Source organism: Macrobrachium rosenbergii, chromosome 16, assembly GCF_040412425.1.
Source record: "Macrobrachium rosenbergii isolate ZJJX-2024 chromosome 16, ASM4041242v1, whole genome shotgun sequence".
Lineage (NCBI taxonomy): Eukaryota > Metazoa > Arthropoda > Malacostraca > Decapoda > Palaemonidae > Macrobrachium > Macrobrachium rosenbergii.
In genome coordinates this window covers 9,658,324-9,675,496 of record NC_089756.1, presented here as the reverse complement: position 1 = coordinate 9,675,496, position 17,173 = coordinate 9,658,324, and the positions used below count along the sequence as shown (strand labels likewise).

General features: G+C 44.7%; 1 protein-coding gene and 2 pseudogenes across 2 annotated transcripts in view; all 3 read right to left on the bottom strand.

The window, feature by feature from the left end:
- The window catches only part of Nprl3 (GATOR complex protein Nprl3), a 104,602-nt gene that overhangs the window by 54,495 nt on the left and 32,934 nt on the right, over positions 1-17,173 (bottom strand). The window lies entirely within an intron of this gene.
- Positions 7,472-7,591, bottom strand: LOC136847527 (5S ribosomal RNA; annotated as a pseudogene).
- Positions 9,092-9,192, bottom strand: LOC136847523 (U6 spliceosomal RNA; annotated as a pseudogene).

The window sequence follows — 17,173 nt, the reverse complement described above, 5'->3', positions numbered from 1 at the left end:
CAACCCTAGGTCTGATGTGCCTGAGAACAACATTAGGCTTGGGTTCAGAAGGAATAAGTACTTCCCTACCAGGAATCTCTCTTCTCCCAGCCACCACCAAAGGTCCTCCTTGATTTCGGGAGTAATGGGGAAGACAAATGAGTCCGGAGATATTTTCCTACGCCATTTGGCCTTTAGGAAGAACTAGAGGGGTCTTGAGTGCAGTCTCCCTAATGGACACAAAGTTCTCTATGGATGAAAGAGTACTCAAGAGGCTCATCCACTCCCTGGCTGAGCAGGAAGGAAGAACAAGAAATTTCTGAATCTCCTGCAGGCAGGAAAAAATTCTTCTCTGTGACAGAAAAGCCCTAAAACTCTGACAGTCGATCATCATCCTTCAACAGACGATCGACTGAGTCGGGACTAGTTGTGGCTTGGAAAAGTTGATCAGAAGGCCCAGATCCTGGACAAGGGAGAGGGTGTTCTGTAAGTCCTCTGTGCAATGGTTTCTCGACGTGGAGTGTGTGAGCCAGTTGTCGAGATACAGGTATATATGGATGCCCATCAAATATAGCCACTTTGCTACTGGGGTGAAAACCCTGGTGAAGACCTGTGGGGCTGTTGAAAGATTGAAACAGAGGGCCTGAAACTGGCAGATCCTGCCCTGGAACATGAACCTCAAGCACTTTCTGGATTCCGGGTGGACTGGAACGTGAAAAATAACCATCAATCTCCTTGGTGAATGGAGGACAGCACTGACTGATTGGTTTCCATCTTGAATTTCATGGTCTTTACAAAAAAATTCAGACTACTTAGGTCCAGGACAGGTCTCCACCCTCCCAATGACTTGGGTACGATGAAGAGGCGGTTGTAAAATCAGTTCGAGTTCACGTCTTTCACAACTTCTATAGCCCCTTTTTTGAGTAGAGAGATAACCTCCTTTGACAAGGCCAAAAACCTCTGTGAGTCTACGGATTAGGCTGTCAAGCTGATGGGCGTCGAAGCCAATGGGGGCTTTGCGTTGAATGGGAATGAGTATCCCTCTCTCAAAACTTCTATTACCCATGGTTCTGAACTCTTGACTTCCCATTTCCTCCAAAAATGGAGAAGTCTTGCTCAAACTGGCACATGGAGGACCAGTTCCTCACTTGCTAGAAGAGGGTCTGGTAGACGACTTGATGACTGCACATTGCACAGGGCTTACTATGTGGTCGGGACTGATACCCTGCTATGCGCCACAAAAAGGCCGCTGCTGCAAAGGAGAGGCCACCCTTACACTAACGGGTGCTGCAGGTGTCCGAATCAACTGCTTTGGGTGCTTAGTGGACTGCGTTAGCAAGTTCTAGATAGACTTCTTTTAAAGCTCCGAAGCTACACGCTCCAAAGTAGCCCTGGGAAACAGACTATCTCGGTCCAAAGGGGCGAAGAGCAGAGATGATTTCTGAGAAGGAGTGGCCCCTTTGGTGGCAAACCAACACCCCAGCTCCCTCTTCTTCAATATGCCTAAGGTAAAGAGAGCAGCCAATTCTTGCAATCCATCACAAACTGCCTTATACGCACAGGATAAAGCTCCTAGCCAATCTGCAGTAAAATTGTCCGGTAGTGCTGTGCAATCTTCAATCTTCTTTGTCAAAGTGCCCACTGTCCAATCAAGGAAGCTGCATATTTGCAAAGATTTCGAATAAATCTTTCACTAAATGGTCCAACTCCACTGACAAGAATGACATTTTTATAAAATAATTTTTTATATATACTTAGCAAATAATTACTTAGCTATAGTTTCTACTTTACATGGCAGCTCAAAATTTGAAATTCGCAGTAGCGCTCTTTTGTTTTGGGTGTAGGTATGTTGCCCCGCCCACTATCAGGGAAGAATAGGTACAACTTAGCTAAAGAGCCCAATTCATTTATGCTCTATGTCCATGAGAGGGGAGGAGGGCGGGCTCCGATCATGTAATTATTTGGTAAGTATATATAAAACTTTATTTTATTATAAAAATGTCATTTTTATATAAGCAACTTACCAAATAATTACATATCTGAATCCCACATTGAGTGGAGGTGGGATGAATGGACATATACTACCCAAAAAACTGCCCGGTATGGAGGATAGTTTGGGATAGCAAATTAGCTAGCATCTTGGAATGCTTGTTGTAACCTTACCTGGTGAGGGAGCAACAGCAAACAGGCACTGCCTCTGGTCGTGGCTCCTCTCGACATGTAGCGGCGTGGCAGTAGAGCCAAGTCACCTCTACTTGAGTGGGTGCTTTGCAACGTAGGAGGTTAACCCTTAAACGCCTATTGGATGTATCATACGTCGACTAAAATTGTCTGTTGGGTGCCAGTGGACACAACGCACCGCACGTCGACTACAAAAATTTCAACCTTCGGTCATCTTTGACTCGACCGAAATGGTAGAAAAAAAACGCAATTGTAAGCTAAAACTCTTACATTCTAGTAATATTCAATCATGTACCTTCAATTTGCAACAAATTGGAAGTCTCTAACACAATATTTCGATTTATGGTGAATTTTTGAAAAAACTTTTTCTTACGCACATAATGTAACTCAGCCGTAAAATTTCATAAATTCTTTTCGTCATTTTGTCGTAATTTTTGCACTGTTCTATATTAGCCATTACATAAAGTTTTTATATATGAAAATGTGTGCAAATTCATGTACAATACAGCAAAATACAACCCATGGTACCTTTTATCAGTTGGAAATATTTTCATATAAACCACGTTAACTGCCAAAATTTCAACCTTGGTCAACTTTGAGAACCAAAATGGTCAAAAACGGAATTTTAAGCTAAAACTCTTACGATCTAGTAATATTCAATCATTTACCTTCATTTTGCAACCAATTGGAAGTTTCTAGCAAAATATTTCGATTTATGGTGAATTTCTGAAAAAACTTTTTCCTTACGTCCGCCAGAAATTCTTTCATCACGTTGTCGTAATGTTTGCACTGTTTTATATTAGTCGTTACATAAAGTTTTATATATGGAAATGTGCGCAATTTCATGTAGAATACAACAGAAAATAACTCATGGTTGTAGCTTTTATCAGTTTTGAAATATTTTCATATAAATCACGATAACTGCCAAAATTTCAAGCTTTGGGTCAACTTTAACTCGAGGTCTAAATGGTAAAAATGCAATTGTAAGCTAAAACTCTTACATTCTAGTAATATTCAATTGTTTAACTTCATTTTGCAATAAATTGGAAGTCTCTAGCACAATATTTCGATTTATGGTGAATTTAAAAAAACATTTTCTTTACGTCTGTGCAAGTAACTCGGCTGAACATCTCAGAAAAGACTTTAAAGTCTCGTTGTTGTAATATTTATACCGCTTTATATTAGTTGTTACATAAAGTTTTATATATGAAAATGTGCGCGATTTCATGTACAATACAACAAAAATAACTCATGGTTTTAGCTTTTATTGGTTTTGAAATATTTCCATATAAATCAAGATAAATAGAAAAAATTCGACTTTTGGTTAACTTTAACTCGACCGTTAAATGGTAAAAAAAAACTGCAATTGCAAAAGCTAAAACACTTTACAGTCTAGTAATATTCAATCAATCAGCTTCATTTTTCAACAAACGGGAAGTCTCTAGCACAATATTGATGATTTATGGTGAATTTTTGAAAAAGCATTTTTTACGTCTGAAAGTTATGAATTCATGCATCATTTTGTGATAATATTTTCTCTGTGTTGCTTTTTGATTGTTTTAAAATTTGTTATATACCAAATTCATCGCAATTTAGTGTACAATACAACTAAAAAAATTAACTCATTAGCTTTAACCGTTTTGCTTACAGCGATTTGTATACAATTATATGTTTTTTTTTTTTGCTGTCATATATTCCAATATTTATATATGATAATGATATTTTTTCATTTCTGATGGTTGCATACTAAACTTCAGGCAATGACAAAAAAATGAGCCAAAAATGAACTCTTAATCTTAAAAACTAAAGCGTGCTGTGATTTTTGAAAAAACTTTTTTCAGTCAGTAAAGCTAACTCACTGAACAAGCGGCAACATGGGAGACGTTTTTGTAAATAGGGCAGCAATTAAAGGGTTAATCGCAGGTTGCCAAAGCTAACAATCCCAAAGGGTCACATAAATAATATGTGAATCTGCCCCTGCCCTGGGCGCAGTACAATAGAACAACAAAGACCAGATAAAATTAACCTACACCACACAAAATTTTAGCCAAAACCATAAAATACAGATTGGTGACACTCACGACTCAGTGTCCACCAAACTTCCCAAGAAGTACAACTATCCTTATTCAAGGAGAGTGGACAGAGGAAAAAGGAAGGTGTTCCTCCTATCCTTCATCCCCAAATACCATGTCAGCTGCGAAGAACGGACCTGAAGTATTGCATTTTTCGTACACTGTTTCAACGTCCCGTAAGTAAAACATGGCAAACACTGACTTGCACCTCCAAAATGATATTTTAATGATAAAATAAAGTTTGTTCATACTTACCTGGCAGATATATATATAGCTGTATTCTCCTAAGGTCCGACAGAATTTCAAATTTAGCACACGAAAGTGGTCAGGTCAGGTGGTTAGTACCCATTCCCGCCGCTGGGAGGCGGGTATCAGAACCATTCCCATTTTCTATTCAGATTTTCTAACGCCACTGTCTCCTGAGGGGAGGAGGGAGGGCAATATAAATATATATATCTGCCAGGTAAGTATGAACAAACTTTATTTTATCATTAAAATATCATTTTGTTCATGAGACTTACCTGCCAGATATATATATAGCTGAATACCACCTTTGGAGGGGTAGAGACAGCCAAGAAATAGGAAAAAAACCAATTATTGGTAAAATTATTTTGGTTCCTTATCTGATAGCGTAGCTGACTGAGTGGTTACTGTCACTCTAGTCTGCTTCTGCTTTACTAGAGACCCAGCGAGGTAGTGACCTATATAGCTGGCGACTTCTAGATGATCTGTCAACGGGGGCGTGACCACAATGTGACTAGATCATAGCCCATACAAAGAGGACAAAAGAGCATTACTAACCACCTAACCAACACCTAAAGCGTTAGTTTGCAAAGGATTGGGAAGACTGCCTCCAGTAGTCGACCCAACAACCACAAAAACACAATTAAAAAGGGGATAGGATCAGAGTTACCCCTTGTCCCCAAGGTTGCTGAAGCAGCAATGTATGGTCCCAGCGAAAAGCAATTTCGTATGCTACCTAAACATCTTGCCAAGAGTGTGAGGCAAACACCGAATTGACTTCGCCAAAATGTGGCACTAAAAATGTCACTGAGTACCATATTTTTCTTGAACGCCATGGAGGTAGCAACTGCCCTCACCTCGTGAGCGTTAACTCTCAACAACTTGAAGTTGAGTCGTCACAACTAGAGTGTGCGTCCCCATGACGTCCCTAATGAAGAATGCCAGTGCATTCTTCGACATAGGTTTAACTGGTTGCCTCACAGAACACCATAAAACATCCAATGGACCACGAGTGTCCTGTGTTCTTTTAAGGTAGTACTTGAGAGCTCTAACTGGACATAGAACTCCCTCAGGTTCCTGTCCAATAAGGTCTGCTAAACCTTTAATTTCAAAGTGTCTAGGCCAAGGGTTAGAAGACCTATCATTCTTAGCCAAGAACTTAGGGCTTAAAGAATAGACAGCATTGTGTTCCTTGAAGCCCACATGACGGCCCTCGAACTTCTCTCACTCTCTTCGCCGCGAGGAATGCCGTTTCGAGTAACATCCTTAAGAGATGCAGAGTGAGAGGCTCAAAAGGACTAAACATCAAAAACTTGAGCATTACGTCCAAGTTCCAAGCAGGGGAAATCAGCTGAGGAACCTTGGACGTCTTAGAAAGAGCTCGTAAGATCGTGGAGGTCCTTATTGTCAGACAAAGCTAATCCTCTGTGTCTGAATACAATCGAAAGCATGCTCCGATAACACTTGATAGTCGGAACTGCTATATCGAGTTTTTCTCTTAAGTAAAGGAGAAAATCCGCAACCTGGCTCACAGTGATAGAGGAAGAGGAAAAGCCCTTCTTTCTACACCAACCTTTGAAGGTTGCTCACTTCGCTAGATATATCCTTTAGATGAAGAACTTCTGGCTCTAGCGATGGCCCGTGCCACCTGGCCAGAAAAACCCCTTCGCTCTGACCAAGTTTCGATAGTCTGAAAGCAGTCAGGTTCAGAGCGGGGAGATTCAAAGATATCTCGTGAAGTGGGTTTGTATGAGCAGGTCTGCTCTCATAGGAAGGGTCTCGGAACGTCTACCAACCAGAGGAGAAACTCCGAGAACCAGTGGTTGAAGGCCAAAACATGGGGATGAGAGTCATCCTCGTCCTTGTGAGGCCGCATGAACTTCATGCGTATGACTTCTCCCAGAATTTAGAACGGGGAAAAAGGCGTAAACATCTATTCCCGTCCAATCCCAGGGAAGAGCAACTATCGCAACTGCCCCAGGGTCGAGTACAGATGAGCTTTACAGAGGGAGCCTCGCTGTTCTTGAGGTCGTGAAAATATCCACAAGATGGCGACCCCAAAATTTCCAAAAATCTTGGCAAACCTCCTGATGAAGGGTCCATTCCTTCGGCAGGAGTTGATGGCGCCAACAGAGCAGGTCTGCTCGAACATTTTCGACCTCTGCCACAAAACTTGTGAGAATCGAAATGTTGCGAGCATAGGCTCAAAGAATAATCTCTCTTGCAAGGCTGAACAGGGAACAAGTATTGTCCGAGTTTGCTAGAACTACACGATTGCAAACTTGGACCTCGAAGAATTGGCGAGCTAAAAGATAGCCGCCAAATCTTTGAAGTCGATGTGCCAGGACACCTGTTCCTCTCTCCAGGTTCCTAACACTTTCTCTCCCTCTAGTGTTGCCCCCAACCTGTTGATGACCCGTCGGAAAAACAACACTAGGTTGGGGTTCAGAAGCTTGAGGGAGATCCCTTTCTGCAATTCCGTTGGATCGAGCCACCACCACAGATCCTCTTTATATAAGGAAGAATTCTCAATTCCTCTTTCAAGTCTTCCTTGCTTTGTCAGTTCTCCAACAAAAAGAACTGAAGAGGCCTGAGATGCAGACTCCCCAGAAAACAAACTTCTCCAGCGAGGAAATGGTCCCCAGCAGACTCATTCCTTCCTTCACCTAGCATGTTTCCTTTTCCAAGAAGGCCGAAACTTTTCGTACATAGAAGTTGCCGTTCTTGCGACGGAGACGCTATAAAAGCCGCTGAATAGATCTGAATTCCCAGACACAATGGACAGTGAGGGGATCAGCTGCGACTTCTCCACAGACCAGAAGTCCCAGGGACTTCACGAGTTGCAGAGTCAACTGAAGGTCCTCCAGATACCTTTCGCCGGACGACGCTCGAATCAACCAGTCGTCCAAGTAGAGTGAGATCCTGACGTGCGACAGATGCAACTGCATCGCAACGTTTTTCATGAGACGTGTAAACACCCTCGGAGCAAAATGTGACGCCAACAGCATCTGGTGTTCCCAGGCGGTCAACCATCCAAGTACTGACCAGACAGTAACGTTGCTTAACTTCGCTGATCGGACGAGAAGCGGTGTTTTCAACGTGGTATGGCCGTTGTGCAGAGTCCAAAGCAGAGAGCCCTGAACTGGTACGTCTAGTCCCCAAGACAACCTGAGATACTTCACCGAACGTGGATGAATTGGGGCGTGAAGATAAGTATCTTGGAGATCCAAAGATACCATCCAATCCCGGGATGAAGGGCTCCCTAGTATTGACTGCGAGGTCTCCATCTTGAACTTTTCCTTCGGACCAAGTTGTTCGACCTGTTGACGCCCAAGACGGGTCTCCAGCCTACTGAAAGTTTCGGGACTAGAAACAATCTGTAGTAAAATCCCGGGAACACCGAGTCCAATATCTGTTCCACTGCTCTCCGCTCGAACATCTGTTCGAGCAGGTCAAACAATTTTCTGTTTGACAGGAAGGCAGTTGGGAAACAAAAAACAAAAGAGGAGACAGGAAGGGAATCAAGTAACCTCTCTCTAACAGTAGGAGGGACCAAACGTCTGCCCTCACTCTTTCCAGGCTTGTGCAAAATGAAGCCTGGTTGCAAAGGGAGTCTGGAGATGAAGGAGTCACTTGCTACCTCTCTTGAAGTGACATTCCTTAAAAAAAAAAACTCTTTCTCGTGGTGCGGGTCTCGTGTTGCTTCCCATGGAAGCCCCTTTGTTATGCAAACATTTAGCTTTCGTTTAAAATTTTTTGTATCTGAGATCGGTGCAAAGCGTTATGAAGGAGATGCAGTTTGAATGTCGATAACTTTAGTTTTGAGAAAAACGATATTTTTGCTTCTCTGTATTTATTTGCTTGCCGTTACACAGTTTGATGTTTTTATGACATAATGAAAAGCCAAAAAATAGACCTGCAAAGTAATATAACTTCGCTAAATGAAGCTAAATGAAGCGAGTGTCAAAACACGGCTGAGGTTGGCCAGCGTGACGTCTTACTTAGTCAAGCTCTGAGCTGCTACTGACTGACTGCCACTGACTGCCCTGCGGCATTCCTGTCTTTCGCTGATGCGTACTATGTCCACAGGGTTGCCATAGATCGCATTAGATATTATTTCATAGCTAAAAGGAAATTACCACCGATATACTGACAATATCATTACATTATATGAAAAATGTAATTTGACTATGATAGGTTACTGTTTTGTTTATAACTTCTAACTGTGGCGAACTTTTAAATAAAACTTTCTGAGAAGATAGTCAGGATATGTATGATGCCATATATAAAATATCCCAGAAAATTTTATTTCCGATTTTTCCGTCAAACGCTCCCCTTAAGACAAAGACAACTGCGAGGGTGGAGAGAGAGGAGCCGACGGTTGAAAAGTCTCAGGAAACAGATCCCTAAGAAAAAAGCCAGAGTCTGATAATCAGAGGAAGAAGAAGACGAAAGAAGTTTCTCTTCATACAAAGGCTGTGACGAAAGAGGATGTTCTTCCGCAGCTGGTGGGTCTTGAGTGAGTGGTGAAAGTAGTTCCGATTCGCTGATACGTGGCGGGAACTCCCAGTGAACAAAGAAGTGAATCAACTAGAAATGCACGTATAGTAAACATAAAAAATGTGGAACGCTTCACGATTAGCGTGTCATCCTTGCGCAAGAGCCATGCTAATCTTCTCTGTATCGTTCCAATTAGTATATGTACTGCCGAAGCAGTACTGGTGCTTACTGGAACTAAATTAAGAAGGACATCAAATGTTGAAGCGGGTAGTTGTGCGACATGATGAACAACTGGAGCGGTGTCAACACAAGACTTGAAGCTATCTGGCGAAGCGGCGCGGAGCGTCATGGCGTGACGCCGAGAGGCTCCATGGCAAGTACTAGAAGAGAGTCACAGCGTGGCGCATCGGCGTCATGGCTGGCGCGCCGGCGTCAAGGTGAGGAGCGTGAAGCGTGAGAAGCGCACGAAGAGCAAGACGCGCCCTGGTGCGAGACAAGAGAAAAGGCCAACACCTCAACTCGGGGAAGACGAATAGGAAGCCACTAAACACTCTCTCTAGAAGACAGACGCTCTGTATTTTTTTTTGAAGCGGGAGACGAAGGTGAAAGTCTGTACCTCTTAACAGGCAGATTCGAATCTTGAAAGGTTCATGAGAGCATCCAGCTGTTGTTGCAAACCCAACAAAATCTTACGCTGGAGAAGCCACTCTCGGGAGAAGGGCTGAACCTGAGAGAAGGAAAGGGGCTAGAGACGTTATACTTCCTTCCACAGGGAAGAAGCTCTAGCCCTTGCCTTAGCGCGACAGGGGGTCGAGTAGAGTGATCATTCGAAAAACACTTTATTCTCTTCTGTAGAGGAATATCCAATTAACTTTGGGAAGAGTACAAACGTCTAGAGGAAGAGGACGTGGAAGCGCCCTCTCCTCTAAGCTTCTCTTAAGAGGGCGAGAGTCCAACCGAGAGCTCCAACCCCGTGGCGGGAGGACGTGTCGGAGGACGAGAAGCAATCCTTCAGGATGCGTGCCTGAGCACGATCCCTGGCAGCCTGGGTAGCGTCATCAGGACCTGCGAAGGGGCGCCAGATCGGTGGGAAGCCCCGTAACCCTCATGCATTTCGACATGCCCCCTCCCTGGTCCTGGGAGTTCGACAGAGGTCCAGGCCTAGAGGCATTATAGGGCCGATCTGACGCCCCCTCCACAACACTAGGGCACTAGCACTAACACTTTGCGTTTGAATTGCATTCACTTTAGTTTCAAGAGCATTCATTGACTCCACACGAGAGCCAGGGAATTACCTTCTGCAGCAACAAACTACAGGGTTAATAATAAATTACTACAGGGTTACTAGTAGGAGAAAACCCTGACTGTCCAACTAAGGATGCACTCTAGGAGGAAGATTTCCTCAGCCTATCACGCTCCAATTTAAGCATATAGGCTTCATATTTCTTCCACTCACCCTCAGACAATCCCCACACATTCATTACCGATTATCATAGAGCATTGAACACCCTTACATATCATACATAAAGAGTGAGGAACTATCAAAGTCTTCGATAGCCTCACCTTACATTCACCCAAGCTACAGACTCGATAGCTAGAGGTAAGACATCTTAATTATAAGAAAAGTCAAAAGCAAAATCAAAAACGGTCCACAAAGAGCGTATGCCAAGTCACAGATCCAGTCGAATACCAAAAAACAACCAAAATACTTAAGTGACAACAAATTTGAAATCCAAAGGCGGAGGAACTGACAACAGGTGTTGACAGTCCGGCGACAGAGAAAATCTGAATAGAAAATGGGAATGGTTCCTGATACCGCCTCCCAGCGGCGGGAATGGGTACTAACCACCTGACCGGCCACTGCGTGTGCAAGAAATTTGAAATTCTGTCGGACCTTAGGAGAATACAGCTATATATATATCTGGCAGGTAAGTCTCATGAACAAAATGTAGTTTGCAAAATTGAAGAGAGAGACAGGTTACGTTTAAAAGCCAAAGACGTCGCCACAGCTCTTATTTCATGAGCCTTTACTTTGCACAAGGGTAGTAAATCGTCTTGAACTCCCGAATGTGCTTCCGAAATCACGGATCTTCAAAAGAATGATAGTGCATTCTTGGACAAAGGATGGCTGGGGTTTTTAACAGAACACCAAAGATTAGGGGCCGATCCTCTAAGGTTTTTGGTTCTCTCGAGGTATACTCTTAGAGTTCTTACCAGGCAGAGGACTTTCTCTTAATCGGATGGGCCTAGTACTTCTGAGAGGCTCTTGATAGAAAAGGAGCGAGGCCAAGGGTTAGCCGAGTCCTCATTTTTGGCCAAAAAATCCTATCCTTTTATCAATGGCATGAAGCTCGCTGGCTCTCTTGGCTGTAGCCAGTGCCACCAAGAATAATGTCTTCTTCGTAAGATTCAAAAGTGACGACGACTCCAAAGGTTCAAACGATGGCCCTGAAAGCCAATTGAGGACCATATCCACATTTAGCGACTTCTAAGGGTTTAACTTGCTTACTAGTATTCAAATGTTTGATTAAATCACTGATGTCTTGGTTTGAAGACCGGTCTAGTCCTCTATGTTTGAATACTGAACTCAACATTGCTCTGTAAACCCTTGATGGTAGATGTTGTGAGTCCTTTCGATGTTCTGAGATATAGAAGAAAATCTGTGATTTGGGTTACAGACATTTGAGAAGAGGAAATATTTCGCTCTCGGCACCACTTCCTAAAAACTGCCCGCTTGGATTGGTAGACTGCAGAGGAAGATTATCGCCTGCACTTAGCAATAACCTCTGCAGCCTTCCTTGAAAATCCTTTCGCTCTGACAAGCTCCCTGACAGTCTGAAGCCTGTCAGAGCGAGAGTGGATAACCCTTGATGGTGTCGGAGGAAGTGCGGCTGTCTGAGAAGACTTCTCCCCTGAGGAAGTAGCCTTGGGAAGTCTGTCAAAAGGCTCAACAGATTGGGGAACCACTCTTTGTGTGGCCAAAAGGGAGCGACTATTGTCACTGACATGTTGTTGTGTGAATTGAACTTCAACACTTCCCTCACCATGCTGAAGGGAGGGAAGGTGTAAAGGTCGAGGTTCGACCAGTCCTGCAACATGGCATCTGTTGCCCATGCTTGTGGGTCCGGAGCTGGGGAGCAATACAAAGGAAAATGATTGCTCCTTGACGTCGCACACAGGTCTACTGATGGTTTTCCCCACAGCTTCCACAGGTCGGTGCACACCTGTGGACTGAGTGTCCATTCCATCGGTAGGATCTGTTTGCCATGACTCAATTCGTCCACAAGGACATTCATCTTGCCCTGAATGAAACGAGTCACTAATTGGGTCTTGTTGCTCTTTGCCCAAAGAAGAAAATCCTTTGTCACTTCATAGAGCATAAAAGAATGGGTCCCTCCTTGATTCTTGATATAAGGTAGGGCAGTCATGCTGTCCGAATGAACTGCTACTGCTACTGTCTTGTGGAAGGTTAGCATTGCAAAGTGTTGAAGTGCCAGATGAATCACTTTTAGTTCCTTTATGTTGATGTGGAGGTTTCTTTCAGAAGGAGACCATGTTCCTGACACCTCCATGTTGTTGAGAAGGGCTCCCCAACCCAGATCCGAAGCGTCTGAGTATAACGTTAGGTCGGGGTTCATTGGAGCCAGAGACCTTCCTGTTGATAATCTGTCTTCTGCTAGCCACCACCTGAGGTCTTCTTTTATTTGGGGAGTGATGCTGAAAATGAATGATTCTGGGAACAACTTCCTTTTCCAATTGGCCTTGAGGTAAAATTGCAGCACTCTTGTATGTAGCCTGCCTAATGGAACAAACTTCTCTATGGAAGAGAGAGTTCTGAGAAGACTCATCCATGCATTGGCTGAGCAGGAGTGGCGAGTTACGAAGTCCTGGACTTTCTTGTGGCAAGATAGTATCCTTTGTTGAGATGGAAAAGCCCGAAAACTCTGAGAGTCTATCACTATCCCCAAATATAGAATAGACTGAGTTGGGACTAACTGTGACTTCTTGAAGTTTATTAAAAGGCCTAATTCTTGGGCAAGACGAAGAGTTTTCTGCGGGTCCTCTGTGCACTGAGAACTCGAGGGGGAGTGTAGGAGCCAATCGTCCAGGTACAGAGAGATGTTTATTCCCATAAGATGTAGCCATTTCGCTAGGGGAGCGGGTACCCGGGTAAAAACTTGAGGGGCTGTGGAGAGTCCGAAGCAGAGTGCCCGAAACTGGAAGGCTCGGTCCTGGAATACAAATCTCAGATACTTCCTGGAGTCCGGGTGAACTGGAATGTGGAAGTACGCATCTTGCATATTGATCATAACCATCGAGTCTCGCTGATGGATGGCCAACAAAACCGACTGATTTGTCTCAATTTTGAATTTTGTTGTTTGAACGAAGCAGTTCAAGGCACTGATGTCCAGGACAGGTCTCCATCCTCACGATGACTTGGGAACCATGAAGAGGCTGTTGTAAAATCCCCTTGTGTTTACATTCTCGACTACTTCCATGGCTCTCTTTTCTAGTAGAGCTGACACTTCCCGAGATAAGGGCTGAAAACCTCTCTGAGTCTACTGAGTAGGCTGCTAAGCTGATGGGAGAGGTTACTAAGGGAAGTTTCTCCCTGAAGGGGATCGCATAGCCTTCTCTTAATATTTTCAGCAACCACGGTTCCACGTTTTTCTTCTCCCATACTGTCCAGAACTGGGAAAGTCTTGCTCCCACTGAAACACGGAGGACAGGAGTCTCATTTTCTAAGAGTTGATTTGTTAATGGGTTTCCTAGATGGCGTGGCGGTTCAGAGGTTGGCTCTAGGTTGGGACTGGAAACAGCCTCTACCACCTCGAAAGGGTTGTTGCTGCAGGGGCTACGACATTCTAGGAATGGTACTTGAAATGGCTCTTGCAGGGAACTTAGTTCTTTTGGTGGATTGAGTGATAAGGTCTTGAGTTGATTTCTTCTGTAGATCCACTGAAATCCGTTCCAGAGTGTCCTGCGGGAACAGACTATCCTTGTCCAGGGGTGCAAACAGAAGCGAAGAACGTTCTGATGGGGTGACTCCTTTTGCTGTATACAAGCACCACAAATCTCGTTTCTTAAGGACTCCTGTTGTGAAGATGGTTGCTAGTTCTAGTGCTCCATCTCTCACAGCTCTATCTGCGCACCCCAGTACTCCCAGCCAGTTTGAAGCGAAATTCTCTTGCAGGGACGTACAGTCTTCTATCTTCTTGGCTAGGGCTCCCACCATCCAATCTAGAAAACTAAAGATCTCGAAGACTTTGAATATATCTTTAAGAAGATGGTCCAACTCCAAAGTTGTGAAGAGAATTCTGGCCGAAGAGAAAGCTGAGCGACAAGAAGCATCTATGATACTGGAGAAGTCCCCTTGAGAGGAGGCAGAAACTCCCAAGGACGGAGCTTCTCCAGTTGCATAAGACAGATACTTTTGCCTTATTAAGCGAGAGGGAGGCTCACAGAAAACCGCCTTCCCGACTTTCCTCTTCTCTGCTAGCCAGGCATCCATGCGGCTGAAAGCTTTCTTCGACGATGAAGACAACACCATACGCCGCAGTCTGGCAGTACCTGGTGGCTGTCACATCAGGTAGGCTGAACCTGGCGATAATGGGACGACTGGAGAGAAGAACGAAGGGTAGCAGACCAGGAAAAACCTGAGTAGAGCCGAGTAATGAGAGGTAGGTTGGTCCTCTTCTGCAGGTTCCTCGACGGACAAAACAGGTGATCCTGGGGGTTCCACGGTGTCCTGCACTACTGGAGTTGGCTTCTCAAGAAGGCTCAACACTTTATCAAGCCAAGTTGAAGCGGTGCCAATGAGGGGTCTTGAGAAGCTGATGGAAATTCTCTTGCGGCGTCCGAAACTGGAAATTCTCCTTGCGGGGTCACGAAGAAATTAGAAGTGGGGTGGAATACGAGAGAGGCGCCCCCAGCGACTGGACGCATGGACGATAGGTGCCCACCCGCTGTTGAAGCAGACACTGACTCCTTGGAAGCGACTGCATTGTCCGTAGACACTTGGCGTGCCAAGGATGGGCGCTCGGCGATCTGACGTTCCCGTTTCGAGCGGTCAAACACGGGCTCTTCTAACTTGGAATCTGGGTGCTCACGAACAGGTACGGCGAGAGCTGCGCGCTCATGTGATGGGCGCTCGGACCTTGGGCGCTCTGAAGGTGAAAGCTCGGATACCGAACGATCTACGAGTTGACGCTTACGCACACCACTAACGTACACTGGGTGCTTTTTCACACACGAAAGGGAGTGAGAATCTCTTATTGGCAAATCCCTAAAACTACAAGAAGGGAGAGGGCTAAGTTCTCTCTCTACTGCTTGCTTACGAGACAGGGGTGAATCTGAATCCACTGAAGTGCCCGGCCTTTTCAGTGGCCTAGATACATGGGCAAAACAGTCACTGCGTTTCTTAGATGCGGGAGAATCTGAATCACTTGAAGAAAGGGTATGGGCATCCATTCTAATGCCTTTCCAACGGCATTCTTCTGCAGCCTGGGATTGGCGGACAACAGGCTTGGATGAGGCGAAGACTGCTTGTGGGCAAACCCCACCGACCTCCCTTGGACTGCCAGTTTGCCACCTCCCATGTTTCCAAGGGGAGTTTAGCAGGGACCTTGGTCTAGGAGCATCGGTGGGACGAACAGCCGCCCCCCCCCACAATGACACTTCACTCGACACTACACTTAGGACCTTCACAGAGTTCCCAATCTGGGAAACAGTATTAACAAGTAAATTAAATTTTTTATCTACCCATGCTTCTAAGCTGGCAATGGCATTGGGTTCAGCAGAATGAGAGCTAGGTACAGGAGTGACAGGAAAAGTTGGAGGACTGGAAATGTGAGAAAAAGCTGTCACAGGCATTGAAGGGATAGGCATAACATCAATATCATCCCTTGAAGAATGACCAACACTAGCGGAAGCCTTTGCTTCGGCCCTAGCTGTAGCTTTTCTAATTCGGTCACGTTTCAATTTGTCTAAGTGTGTCTGTAAAGTCTTCCATTTACTCTTTTCCCAGTCTTTACATTCGTCACAATTCAATTCAGGAGAACAAATTTGTTTCCTACAAGTACAACAAGTGGTATGTGAGTCATATTTTGCCGACATGAGTCTAGTTTTGCAACCTTTGCTGCAGTACCTAATGCTAGACAAACTAGAGTCCGACATAATGGTAAAAATTCCAAATGAATAAGTCACAATCGAAGAAGTATCCAAAATTCTAGCTAAGCTAGATAGCTGCGCTACCAAAAATCAAGAGTACTTTACCAAAGACGATCTCCGACCATCCGGTGAAAACGAAACAAGAGCTGCTAATAACTGGTGTTCAGTCACTAACCGGCAGAAACGAATTGGGCTCTTTAGCTACATTGTACCTATTCTTCCCCGATAGTGGGCGGGGCAACATACCTACACCCAAAACAAAAGAGCGCTACCGCTAATTTCGAATTTTGAGCTGTCGCATAAAGTAGAAACTATAGCCATGTAATTATTTGGTAAGTTACTTATATAAAAGGGCATATCTTGGCCGAAACAAATGCCGAACGTCGCGTTGAATCAATCAAGTTGGAGAAGTCCTCTTGGGAGGAGGCAGAAACTCCCAAGGCTGGAGCTTCCCGGGTAACATAAGAGAGATATCTCCTTTTCATCAAATGAGAAGGAGGGGTGCAGAAGGTGGCCTTGCCAAGACCCCTCTTACCAGCCAACCAATCCCCAACGCGAGACAAAGCTTTCTTCGGCAGGTTAGAGGAGCCTGTGGGTTGTCGCATCATAAATGCCGAGCCCGGAGATGAAGGGGTCAGAAGGGAGAAGAAGTCGGATAGCTGAAGAGAAAGAACTTCAATAAGGAGGTGTAAGCCGACACTGGTTGATCCTTCTCTACATCTTCCGTGGATGAGATTGAAGAAGAAGCTAAGTCCTTTTGTTCTTGCACTGTAGTTGAAGGCTTCTTTACAAAGTTCAAATGTTATCAAGACAACGATGAATTGGTTCCAGAGAGGAGCCTTGCCTCACCAGAACGCTGACACTAGTGAACACTGGCTGCACTGGATGATCAGAAGCAGTGGTATGAGATGTTAAATGCTTGTCAGGATGTGGCACCATACGAGATGGTGAGTGCGGCAACTGAGCCCAGCAAGACTTCACAGGAGAAGTATGATGATTGGGCGCCAAACGATGGTTGGAGCACTCGG